General features: G+C 50.1%; 1 long non-coding RNA gene across 1 annotated transcript; it reads right to left on the bottom strand.

The window, feature by feature from the left end:
- Nucleotides 1-1,351: 1,351 nt before the first annotated feature.
- Nucleotides 1,352-5,530, bottom strand: LOC139999903 (uncharacterized). The gene is made up of 3 exons (XR_011805329.1): nt 5,417-5,530; nt 3,328-3,663; nt 1,352-1,501 (listed from the first exon to the last, which is right to left on the bottom strand). It is a non-coding gene; the product is annotated as an uncharacterized lncRNA (long non-coding RNA).
- Nucleotides 5,531-12,228: the final 6,698 nt, after the last annotated feature.

The raw sequence follows: 12,228 nt of genomic DNA on the forward strand, positions 1-12,228 counted from the left end.
CGGCCCCATAACCCCCCCATAACCCCCCCATAGCCCCCCTTTACCCCCCCATAACCCCATGACCCCAAATGACCCCTATGACCCCCCCGTGACCCCCCCGTGACCTCTGACCCCCCCTTGACCCCATGACCCCCCCATGACCCCCCTTGACCCCATAACCCCCCCATTCCCCCCCCTTGACCCCCCATAACCCCATGACCCCATGACCCCATGACCCCCCCGTGACCCCCCCGTGACCTCTGACCCCCCCTTGACCCCATGATCCCCCCATGACCCCCCCATGACCCCCATGACCCCAAATGACCCCATGACCCCCCCCGACCCTATAACCCCCCATAACCCCCCCTTGACCCCCCATGACCCCATGACCCCATGACCCCCCCGTGACCCCATGACCCCCCCATGACCTCTGACCCCCCCTTGACCCCATGACCCCCCATGACCCCCCATGACCCCAAATGACCCCATAACCCCCCCCTGACCCTATAACCCCCCCCATAACCCCCCATAACCCCATGACCCCATGACCCCCCCGTGACCCCATGACCCCCCGTGACCTCTGACCCCCCCCCGACCCCAAATCCCCCCCCCTCACCGTCCGGCCCCACCACCTCCAGCTCCACGTCCCTCCAGCCGCTGCCGTTCCCGGGGGGGGGCTCCCAAATTTGGGGGTCCCCCCCCCCCTCCTCCCCCCACCCCCCCACCCCTCCCACGCCCCCCCCCCCCCAACCTCCCAGGGCCCCCCCCCCTCCTCCAGGCCGCCCCCCCCCAAAACGAGGGGGGGTCCCGAAAAAAGGGGGGGTCCCGAAAAGGGAAGGGGGGGCCCGGAATTCGGGGGGGGGGTCCCAAATTTCGAGGGGGGGGGCCCAAATTTTGGGGGAGGGGGCCCGGGTTTCGGGGGGGTCCCAAATTTTGAGGGGGGGGTCCCAGATTTTTTGGGGGGGGTCACAAATTTTTCGGGGGGGTCCCAGATTTCGGGGGGGGGTCCCCAAATTTTTTCGGGGGGGGCTCCCCGCCTTTTGGGGGGATCCCGGATTTTTCGGGGGGGGTCCCAAATTTTTTGGGGGGGGTCCCAAATTTTGGGGAGGGGGGAGAAGGGAGGGGGGGGTCCTCGTCGAACCCCCCCCCCTCCCAAAATTGGGGGTCCCAGAGCTGGGGGGGGGGGTCCTCGAAGGGGTCCTCCCCGGGGGGGGGGGGGTCGGGCCCCGCCCCCCCCCCCCAAAAACAGCGGTACCCCCCCCCCTCCCCCCACGTGACCCCCCCCAGGGCCAGGGCCCCCCCCGGGCCGAGCCCCGCCCCCGGCGCCGCCCACCCCCGGAGGAGGGGGGGGGGGGGTTGGGGGTCCCCCCCCCTCCTCCCCCCCCCCCCCCAGGCGCCACCACGTGACCGAGGTGGGGGGGGGAGGGGTGGGAATTTTTTTGGGGGGGGGGGGTCCCAATTTTGGGGTGGCCGCAGGGGAGCTCGGCCCAGCCCCCCGGGGGGGCCCAAACTTGGACGGCGCCTGCAAAAAAAAAAAAGGGGGGGGATTTTGGGGAGAAAAAAGGGGAAAATGGGAAAAAAAAAAAGAGGGGGTGAGAGGGGGCAAAGGGACCCGAATCGCCCCAAATCAGCCCAAAATGAGCCCAAATCCTCCCAAAATGACCCAAAATGACCCCAAATTCGCCAAAATTCCCCCCAAAAATGACCCAAATTCTCCAAAATGCCCCCAAATGGCCCCAAAACCACCCTAAATGACCCCCAATCCTCCCAATACCCCCCAACTCCCCCTGAAATGACCCCAAATTCTCCAAAATCCCCCCAAAATGACCCCAAATGACCTCAAATCCTCCCAATACCCCCCCCAAAATCCCCCAAATCCCCCCCAAACCCCCCAAATTCCCCCCAATACCTTCAAAATCTCCCCAAAATGACCCAAATCCTCCAATAGCCCCCCAAATGACCCCAAATTCTCTGAAATTTCCCCAAAATGACCCGAAATTCTCCAAAATCCCCCCAAAATGACCCCAAATCCTCCCAAAATGCCCCAAAATGACCCTAATTCCCCCCAAAATGACCCAAAATTCTCCGAAATGCCCCCAAAATGCCCCCAAATGGCCCCAAAACCGCCCTAAATGCCCCCAAATCCCCTCAAAAGCCCCCAAAGCGACCTGAAATGACCCAAAACACCCCAAAATCCCCCAAAATGACCCCAAATGACCCCAAATCCTCCCAATACCCCCCAAATCCCCCCCGAAATGACCCCAAATTCTCCAAATCCCCCCAAAATGCCCCAATGACCCCCCCAAACACCCCCAAAATCCTCCAAATCTCCCAAAAAGGCCCCCAAAATGCCCCAAAATCCCCCCAAATCCCCCAAAATGCCCCAAATCCCCCCAAAATGACCCCAAATCTCCCCAAGTCTCCCAAAATGCCCCCAAATCTCCCCAAACGCCCCCCAAAACCCCCCAAAATTCCCCCCAAATCCCCCAAAATCTACCCAAATTGCCCCCAATACCTGAAAATTCTCTCCAAAATGTCCTAAATCCCCCCAAAATGCCCCGAAATCCCCCAAAATTACCCCCAAACCCCCCAAATCCTCCCAAAATCCCCCCCAAAATCCCCACATTTCACCCCCAAATCCTCCCCAGTCCCCTAAAATCCCCCCAAATGCCCCCAAATCTCCCTAAATCCACCCCAAATATCCTCAAATGTCCCCAAATCTCCCCAAATTCCCCCCAAATCCCCCCAAATGACCCGAAATCCTCCTAAATCCCCCCCAAAATCTCCCCAATCCCCCCAAATCCTCCCAAGTGACCCAAATTCCCCCCAAAAAGACCCAAAATTCTCCAAAATCCCCCCCAAAAAACAAAAAGGCCCCCAAAACACCCCAAATCCCCCCCAAATGCCCCCAAAATCCCCAAAATCCCCCCCTAAATCCCCCAAACCCCCCAAATCCCCAAAATTCCCCCAAGATCCCCAAATTTACCCCCAAATCCCCCGAAAATTTCCCCAAAATGCCCCAAAACCCCCCAAAATCCCCCCAAAATTCCCCAAAATTCCCCCAAATCCCCCCAAAATCCCCCCAAAATCCCCCCAATTTCCCCAAAATCCCCCAAAATCCCCCAAAATCCCCCAAAATCCCCCCAAAATCCCCCCAAAATCCCCACATTTCCCCCTCAAATTCTCCCCAAACCCCAAAATCCCAAAATCCCCCCAAAATCCCCCCAAAACTCCCCCAACCCCCCAAATCCCTCTTTAGCCCCGCCCCTTTAAGCCCCGCCCCCTCCAGGCCCCTTCCCCTGGCCCCGCCCCCTCCAGGCCCCGCCCCCTTTAGGCCCCGCCCCTCACCTCCCAGCATCACGTGCACGGTGCCGCCCCTCCCCCCGCCCCCCCCGCAGTCGTAGCGCCCGGCCTGGCCCCGCCCCACGTGACGCAGCCGAAGCTCCGCCCCTTCCGGTCGGGGGCGGAGCAAGGGGCGGCCCTGGTGGAACCAGCGCGGGGGGGGCGTGGCCAAGCCGCCGGGGGGCGGGGCCAGGCGGCGGGGGGGCGTGGTCAGGTTCCCGGGGGGCGTGGTCTCGTTGCCGGTGGGCGGGGCCTCAGGGGGCGTGGTCGCGGAAGGGGGCGGGGCCACCGGGCAGCGCAGGGTGAGGGAGGAGCCCGGGGAGACGGCGACGTACTGGGTGCCTGCGGACCAGTATAAACCAGTAAGGACCAGTATGGACCAGTATAAACCAGTATAAACCAGTATAAACCAGTATGGACCAGTATAAACCAGTACGGGTCTGTACGGGTCAGTACGGGTTGATATGGACCAGTTAAACCAGTATAAACCAGTATACACCAGTATAAACCAGTATGGACCAGTACGGGTCTGTATGGGTCAGTATGGGTCAGTACGGGTCAGTACAGGCTGATATGGACCAGTATAAACCAGTAAGGACCAGTATAAACCGGTATGGACTGGTATGGGCCAGAATGGATATAGGCCAGTATTAACCAGTATAAACCAGTATGGACCAGTAAGGGTCAGTACGGGCTGATATGGACCAGTATAAATCAGTATAAACCAGTATAAACCAGTATGGACTGGTATGGACTGGTATGAGCCAGCATGGGTATAGGCCAGTATAAACCAGTATGGGCCAGTATAAACCAGTATGGGCCAGTACGGGTCAGTACGGGTCAGTATGGGCTGATATGGACCAGTTAAACCAGTAAGGACCAGTATGGACCAGCATGGGTATAGGCCAATATAAACCAGTATAAACCAGTATGGACCAGTACGGGTCAGTATGGGCTGATATGGACCAGTATAAACCAGTAAGGACCAGTATAAACCAGTATAAACCGGTATGGACTGGTATGGGCCAGAATGAGTATAGGCCAGTATAAACCAGTATCAGCCAGTATAAACCAGTATTTACCAGTATGGGTTAGTATAGGCCAGTATGGACTGGTATGGACCAGTATAAACCCGTAAGGACCAGTAAGGACCAGTATGGACCAGTACGGGTCAGTACAGGTCAGTACAGCTCAATACGGGCTGATATGGACCAGTATAAACCAGTATGGACCAGTAAGGACCAGTATGGACCAGTATAAACCAGTATAAAAAATTCCCCCCCTCCCCAATTACCCCCCTTTTACCCCTCCCAACCCCCCTCATTTCCCCCCTTACCCCCCCAATTCCTTTTATCCCCCCCCAAATTTTTTACCCCCCCAAATTATTTTTTCCCCAAATTTTTTTGTCCCCCCCCAATTTTTTTTTCACCCCCCAAAATTTTTTTTACCCCCCCAAATTTTTTCCCCCCTTCAAATTTCCCCCCCCCAAATTTTTTTCACCCCCAAATTTTTTTCACCCTCCCCAAATTTTTTTTACCCCCCCCCTTTTTATTTTTTCCCCCCAAATTTCCCCCCCCAATTTTTTTTCACCCCCCCAAATTTTTTTTTTAGCCCCAATTTTTTTACCCCCCCCAAATTTCCCCCCCCCCAATTTTTTCCCCCCCCAATTTTTTTACCCCCCTAAATTTTTTAATTTTTTTTACCCCCCCCAATTTTTTTTACCCCCCAATTTTATTTCCCCCCCTCCCCAAATTTTTTTACCCCCCCCCAAATTTTTTTCACCCCTCCCCAAATTTTTTCTTCCCCCCCCTAATTTTTTTTTTCCCCCCAATTTTTTTTCACCCCCCCATTTTTTTTATCCCCAATTTTTTTCACCCCCCAAATTTTTTAATTTTTTTCACCCCCCCCAATTTTCCCCCCCCCCAAATTTTTTTACCCCCCCCAAATTTTTTTTGACCCCCCCAATTTTTTACCCCCCCAAATTATTTTTTTCCCCTTTTTTTTTCACCCCCCCAAATTTTTTAATTTTTTTCACCCCCCCCCCAATTTTTTCCCCGCCCCCCCCAAATTTTTTGACCCCCCCCCAAATACTCACGGCTCCCCCCGACGTTGAGCAGCGCCCGGTGCCGCCCCCCCCCCGCCCCCCCGCAGACGTAGACCCCGGCCTGGGGGGGCCCCACCCTGGGCAGCAGCAGCGCCCCCCCTCCCCAACCCCACCCCCCCCCCCCCCCGCCAGGGCCAGCAGGGGGGGGCCCCACCACCCCCCCTGACCCCCCCCTGACCCCCCCTGACCCCCCCCGGGCCCCCCCCCCCGGCGCACCCAGAGGATGCGGGGGGGGAGGGGGCGGGGGGGGAGGGGGGGGAGGGGGGGGCAGGGGGGGGGTCGAAGCAGGGGAGGAGGACGGGGTGGGACACTGGGGGGGTAATTAGGGGTAATTAGTTAATTAGGGGGGGTAATTAGGGTGATTAATTAATTAAGAGGGTTAATTAGGGTCATTAATTAGGGTCATTCATTAATTAGGGTCATTAATTAGGGTGATTAATTAATTAAGAGGGTTAATTAGGGTCATTAATTAGGGTCATTCATTAATTAGGGTCATTAATTAGGGTGATTAATTAATTAAGAGGGTTAATTAGGGTCATTAATTAGGGTCATTCATTAATTAGGGTCATTAATTAGGGTCGTTGATTAATTAGGGTCGTTAATTAGGGGTGATTAGGGTCGTTAATTAGGGTAATTAATTAATTGGGGTGATTAATTAAGGTAATTAGTAAAGGTTATCGATTAATTGGGGTCATTGATTAGGTGGTTAATTAATTAGGGGTCATTAATTGGGGTCGTTGATTAATTAGGGTCGTTAATTAGGGGTGATTAGGGTCGTTAATTAGGGTAATTAATTAATTGGGGTGATTAATTAAGGTAATTAGTAAAGGGTATCGATTAATTGGGGTCATTGATTAGGTGGTTAATTAATTAGGGGTCATTAATTGGGGTCGTTGATTAATTAGGGTCGTTAATTAGGGGTAATTAGGGTCGTTAATTAGGGTAATTAATTAATTGGGGTGATTAATTAAGGTAATTAGTAAAGGGTATCGATTAATTGGGGTCATTGATTAGGTGATTTATTAATTATGGGTCATTAATTGGGGTCGTTGATTAATTAGGGTCGTTAATTAGGGGTGATTAGGGTCGTTAATTAGGGTAATTAATTAATTGGGGTGATTAATTAAGGTTATTAATTAAGGTTATCGATTAATTGGGGTCATTGATTAGGTCGTTAATTAATTAGGGTCGTTAATTGGGGGGGTAATTAGGGTCGTTGATTGATTAGGGGAGTTAATTAGGGTCATTAATTAGGGTGGTTGATTAGGGTCGTTAATTGATTAGGTTCATGAATTGATTATGGTTATTCATTAGGTTGGTTAATTAGGGTCATTAATTAATTTTGGTTATGAATTGATTAGGGTCATTAATTAATGGGGGGTCATTAATTGATTAGGTGGTTAATTAGGGTCATTAATTAGGGTCGTTAATTGATTAGGGTCATTAATTGATTAGGGTCATTAATTGATTAGGGTGGTTGATTAGGGTCATTAATTAATTATGGTCGTTAATTAATTAGAGTCATTAATCGATTAGGGTCATTAATTGATTGGGGTCATTAATTAGGGTGGTTAATTAGGGTCGTTAGTGAGGGGTGATTAAATGGGGGGGTGATTTTGGAGCGTAATTGGTGGGTTCATTAGGGTAATTAATTAATTAGGGTGGTTAATTAGGGTGATTAATGGGGGTGGTTAATTAGGGTCGTTAGTGAGGGGTGATTAAGTGGGGGGGTGATTTTGGGGGGTAATTGGGGGGGTTAATTAATTGGGGGGTTAATTAGGGTAATTAATTAGGGGGTTCAATTGGGTAATTAATTAGGGGGTTAATTGGGGTAATTAATTGGGGGGAATTAATTAGGGGGGGTAATTGGGGGAGGGGGGAAAAAATGGGGGGGGAGAGAGAAAGAGGGGCAGGAGGTCAGGGGGCTGGGGCGAGACCCCCAAACGGGCCCCCAGCCCCAAAAACCCCAAAACTGACCCAAAAACGACCCCAAAAACCCAAAACCGACCCCCAAAATCCCCCAAACCCCCAAATCATCTCCAAAATCCCCCAAACCCCCAAATCGACCCCAAAACCCCACGAATGACCCCAAAACCCCATAACCGAACCCCAAAATCCCCCAAACCCCCAAATCGACCCCAAAATCTCCAAAACCCCATAAATGACCCCAAAACCCCATAACCCCCCCCGGCCCTATAACCGACCCCAAAACCCCATAACCGACCCCAAAAAAACAAAACTGACCCCAAAAACGCCCCCCAGAACCCCAAAGCACATAACCGACCCCAAAATCCCAAAATTGACCCCAAAAATCCCCAAAACAACGTAAATGACCCCAAAAACCCATAACCACCCCCAAAACCCTATAAACGACCCCAAAACCCATGACCCTGTCCCGGGGGGTCCCAATCTCCCCGCCCCCCACCCCACAACCCCCTACCCCAAATCCCAACACCCCCAAACCCTAAAACCCCGTAAATCACCCCAAAACCCTATACCCGCCCCAAAAAAACCATAATTGACCCCAAAACCCCATAAACAACCCCAAAATCCCACAAATCACCCCAAAACCCGTGACCCTGTCCCGGGGGGTCCCAATCTCCCCGCCCCCCACCCCACAGCCCCGTCCCCCAAATCCCAACGACCCCAAACCCTAAAACCCCATAAATCACCCCAAAACCCTATAACCGACCCCAAAACCCCATAATTGACCCAAAAACCCCATAAATCACCCCAAAACCCTACAAACGCCCCCGTACCTGTGACCTTGACCCTCAGCACCCCCGGGGGGGTCCCGGCCCCCAGCCCCAAAACCAGGAGGGCCCCCAGGACCCTCGCGGCCGCCATCACGGCCCTAAAAACCCCGGAACGGCCCCAAAAACTCGTCACGGCCCCAAAAAAAACCCAAAACCGCCTCCCCGGGGACCCCGCAGGTGGCGCCTGCGAAGGAGGGGGGGGGCGGGGAGGTTTTGGGGTGGATCGGCCTTTTTGAGAGGCGGAGGCCCTATAGGGGTTTTGTAAGGCCCTGTAGGGTTTTTGGAGGTTTTATAGGGTTTTTTAGGCCTTTTAGGGTTTTTTAGGCTTTTTAGGGTTTTTTAGGCCTTTTAGAGTTTTTGGTAGGCCTTATAGGTTTTTTTGGGCCTTTTAGGGGTTTTTAGGGCTTATAGGATTTTTTGGTAGGCCTTATAGGGTTTTGGGTAGGTTTTATAGGGTTTTGGGTAAGCCTTTTAGGTTTTTTTAGGCCTTATAGGGTTTTTTAGGCCTTTTAGGGTTTTTTAGGCCTTTTAGGGTTTTTTAGGCCTTTTAGAGTTTTTGGTAGGCCTTATAGGGTTTTTTAGGGCTTATAGGATTTTTTTGGTAGGCCTTAGGGTTTTTGTGAGGTCCTATAGGATTTTGGGTAGGTTTTATAGGGTTTTAGGTAGGTTTTATAGGGTTTTTGTAAAGCCCTATAGGGTTTTTGGTAGGTTTTATAGGTTTTTTTTTAGGCCTTTTAGGGGTTTTTGGTAGGCCCTATATGGTTTTTTGGAGGTTTTATAGGGTTTTGGGTAGGCCTTTTAGGGTTTTTTAGGCCTTATAGGATTTTTTTAGGCTTTATAGGTTTCTTTTTAGGCCTTATAGGGTTTTTGGTAAGCTTATAGGGTTTTTGGTAAGCCTTTTAGGTGTTTTTTTTTTAGGCCTTTTAGGGTTTTTGGTAGGCCTTATAGGGTTTTTGTGAGGTCCTTTAGGGTTTTTGTACAGCCCTATAGGGTTTTGGGCAGGTTTTATAGGGTTTTAGGTAGGTTTTATAGGGCTTTTTAGGCCCTTTAGGGTTTTTGGTAGGCCTTATAGGGTTTTTAGGCCTTATAGGGTTTTTTAGGCCTTATAGTTTTTTTTAGGCCTTATAGGGTTTTTAGTAGGCCTCATAGGGTTTTTGTGAGGCCCTATAGGGTTTTGGGTAGGTTTTATAGGGCTTTTTAGGCCCTTTTGGGTTTTTGGTAGGCCTTACAGGTCTTTTTAGGCCTTATAGGGTTTTTGGTAGGCTTTATAGGGTTTTGGGTAGGCCTTTTATGTATTTATTTATTTATTAGGCCTTTTAGGGTTTTGCTAGGCCTTACAGGGGCTTTTTAGGCCTTATAGTGTTTTTTTAGGCCTTATAGGATTTTTGGTAGGCCTTATAGGGTTTTTGTGAGGTCCTTTAGGGTTTTTGTACAGCCCTATAGGGTTTTGGGCAGGTTTTATAGGGTTTTTGCAAGGTTTTATAGGGCTTTTTGGGCCCTTTAGGGTTTTTGGTAGGCCTTATAGGGTTTTTAGGCCTTATAGGGTTTTTTAGGCCTTATAGTTTTTTTTAGGCCTTATAGGGTTTTTAGTAGGCCTCATAGGGTTTTTGTGAGGCCCTATAGGGTTTTGGGTAGGTTTTATAGGGCTTTTTAGGCCCTTTTGGGTTTTGGTAGGCCTTACAGGTCTTTTTAGGCCTTATAGGGTTTTTGGTAGGCTTTATAGGGTTTTGGGTAGGCCTTTTATTTATTTATTTATTTATTAGGCCTTTTAGGGTTTTGGTAGGCCTTACGGGGCTTTTTAGGCCTTATAGTGGTTTTTAGGCCTTATAGGGTTTTTGGTAGGACGTATAGGGTTTTTTAGGCTTTATAGGGTTTTTTAGGCCCTATAGTGTTTTTGTAAGGCCCTATAGGGTTTTGGGTAGGTTTTATAGGGTTTTTACAAGGTTTTATAGGCTTTTTAGGCCTTATAGGGTTTTTAGGCCTTATGGGGTTTTAGGCCTTTAGGGATTTTTTTTAGGCCTTATAGGGTTTTTTAGGCTTTATAGGTTTTTTTAGGCCCTATAGTGTTTTTGTAAGGCCCTATAGGGTTTTGGGCAGGTTTTGGAGGGTTTTTGCAAGGTTTTATAGGGCTTTTTAGGCCTTATAGGGTTTTTAGGCCTTATGGGGGTTTTAGGCCTTTTAGGGATTTTTAGGCCTTATAGGGTTTTTTTTAGGCCTTTTAGGGTTTTTTGGTAGTTTTATAGGGTTATTGGTAGGCCTTACAGTTTTATTTTAGGCCTTTTAGGGTTTTTGTACGACCTTATAGGGTTTTTGGTAGGCCTTTTAGGGCTTTTTAGGCCTTATAGGATTTTTTAAGCCTTTTGGGATTTTTTTAAGCCTTATAGGATATTTATTTGGAGGCCTTTTAGGGTTTTTGGTGGTTTTATAGGGTTTTTGGAAGTTTTATAGGGTTTCTGGTGGTTTTATAGAGTTTTTGGAAGTTTTATAGGGTTTTTTGTAGTTTTATAGGGTTTTTGGTGGTTTTATAGGGTTTTTGGAAGTTTTATTGATTTTTTTGTAGTTTTATAGGGTTTTTGGAAGTTTTATAGGGTTTTTGGTAGTTTTATAGGGTTTTTGGAAGTTTTATAGGGTTTTTGGAAGTTTTATAGGTTTTTTGTTCACCCCTATAGGATTTTTGCCCCCGATTTTCAGGATTTCCCCTCCCCCCTTTGTTTTTTAACCTATTTGGGTTTTTTTTTGGGTCCCCCCATGGGATTTTTGTTCCCCCCGGTGATGACGTCACTTCCCCCCTCCCCCCCGGGGCCATTTTCCTGGGGTGGGGGTTGGGGTTTTGGGGCCGTTTATGGGGTTTTGGAGGGTTTTGGGGGTTTATGGGGTTTTGGGGCGTTTTGGGGGGATTTGGGGTTTATGGGGTGGGTATGGGCAATGGGGTATTTTGGGGTATTTTATGGGATTTTGGGGTATTTTGGGGGGATTTGGGGTTTATGGGGTGAAGAGAGTTATAGGGTTATGAGGTCAGTGAGGGATTTTGGGGTGATTTTGTGGGATTTTGGGGTGATTTTGTGGGACTTTGGGGCATTTTGGGGGGATTTGGGGTTTATGGGGTGAGGGGGGTTATAAAGTTATGAATTCTGTGAGGATTTTGGGGTGATTTTGTGGGATTTTAGGGGTATTTTGTGGATTTTTGGGGTATTTTATGGGATTTTCGGGGATTTTGTGGGATTTTGGGGTATTTTGGGGGGATTTGGGGTTTATGGGGTGAAGAAGGGTTTTAGGGTAATGGATATTGTGGGGGATTTTGGGGTGATTTTGTGGAATCTTGGGGGCATTTTATGGAATTTTGGGGTGATTTTGTGGGATTTTGGGGTATTTTATGGGATTTTGGGGTGATTTTGTGGGATTTTGGGGTATTTTATGGGATTTTGGGGTATTTTGTGGGATTTGGGGGCATTTTATGGGATTTTGGGGTGATTTTGTGGGATTTTGGGGTGATTTTGTGGGATTTTGGGGTATTTTATGGGATTTTGGGGTGATTTTGTGAAATTTTGGGGGTGATTTTGTGGAATTTTGGGGCATTTTATAGGATTTTTGGGTATTTTGTGACATTTTGGGGCATTTTGGGCTATTTTTGAGGCGATTATGACAGATTTGGGTGCAATTACGACGAATTATGACAAACTTTGACGTGATTACGATGAATCTTGAGGCAAATATGACAAATTTTGGGGCAATTCCGTGGGATTTTGGGGCTTTTACGGGGGGTCTGGCGCCCTATGGGGGGGGCTTGGGGCCCCTTCGGCAACTTCCGGCACCCCCGGGGCCCTTCGGCAATTTCCGTCGTCCCTCGGAGCCCCTTCGGGCATTTCCGCCACTCCTCGGCGCCCCCTTCGGCAACTTCCGGCTTCACTCGGGCCCCTTCGGCAACTTCCGCCCCTCCTCGGCTCCCCCCTTCGGCAACTTCCGCCCCCGCTCGGGTCCCCTTCGGCGATCCGCCCCTGTGCGGAAGCGGGCGGGCTGACGTCACATCCGGCGCGGGCGGCGGGCAAG

Source organism: Anas platyrhynchos, chromosome 30 (assembly GCF_047663525.1).
Source record: "Anas platyrhynchos isolate ZD024472 breed Pekin duck chromosome 30, IASCAAS_PekinDuck_T2T, whole genome shotgun sequence".
Lineage (NCBI taxonomy): Eukaryota > Metazoa > Chordata > Aves > Anseriformes > Anatidae > Anas > Anas platyrhynchos.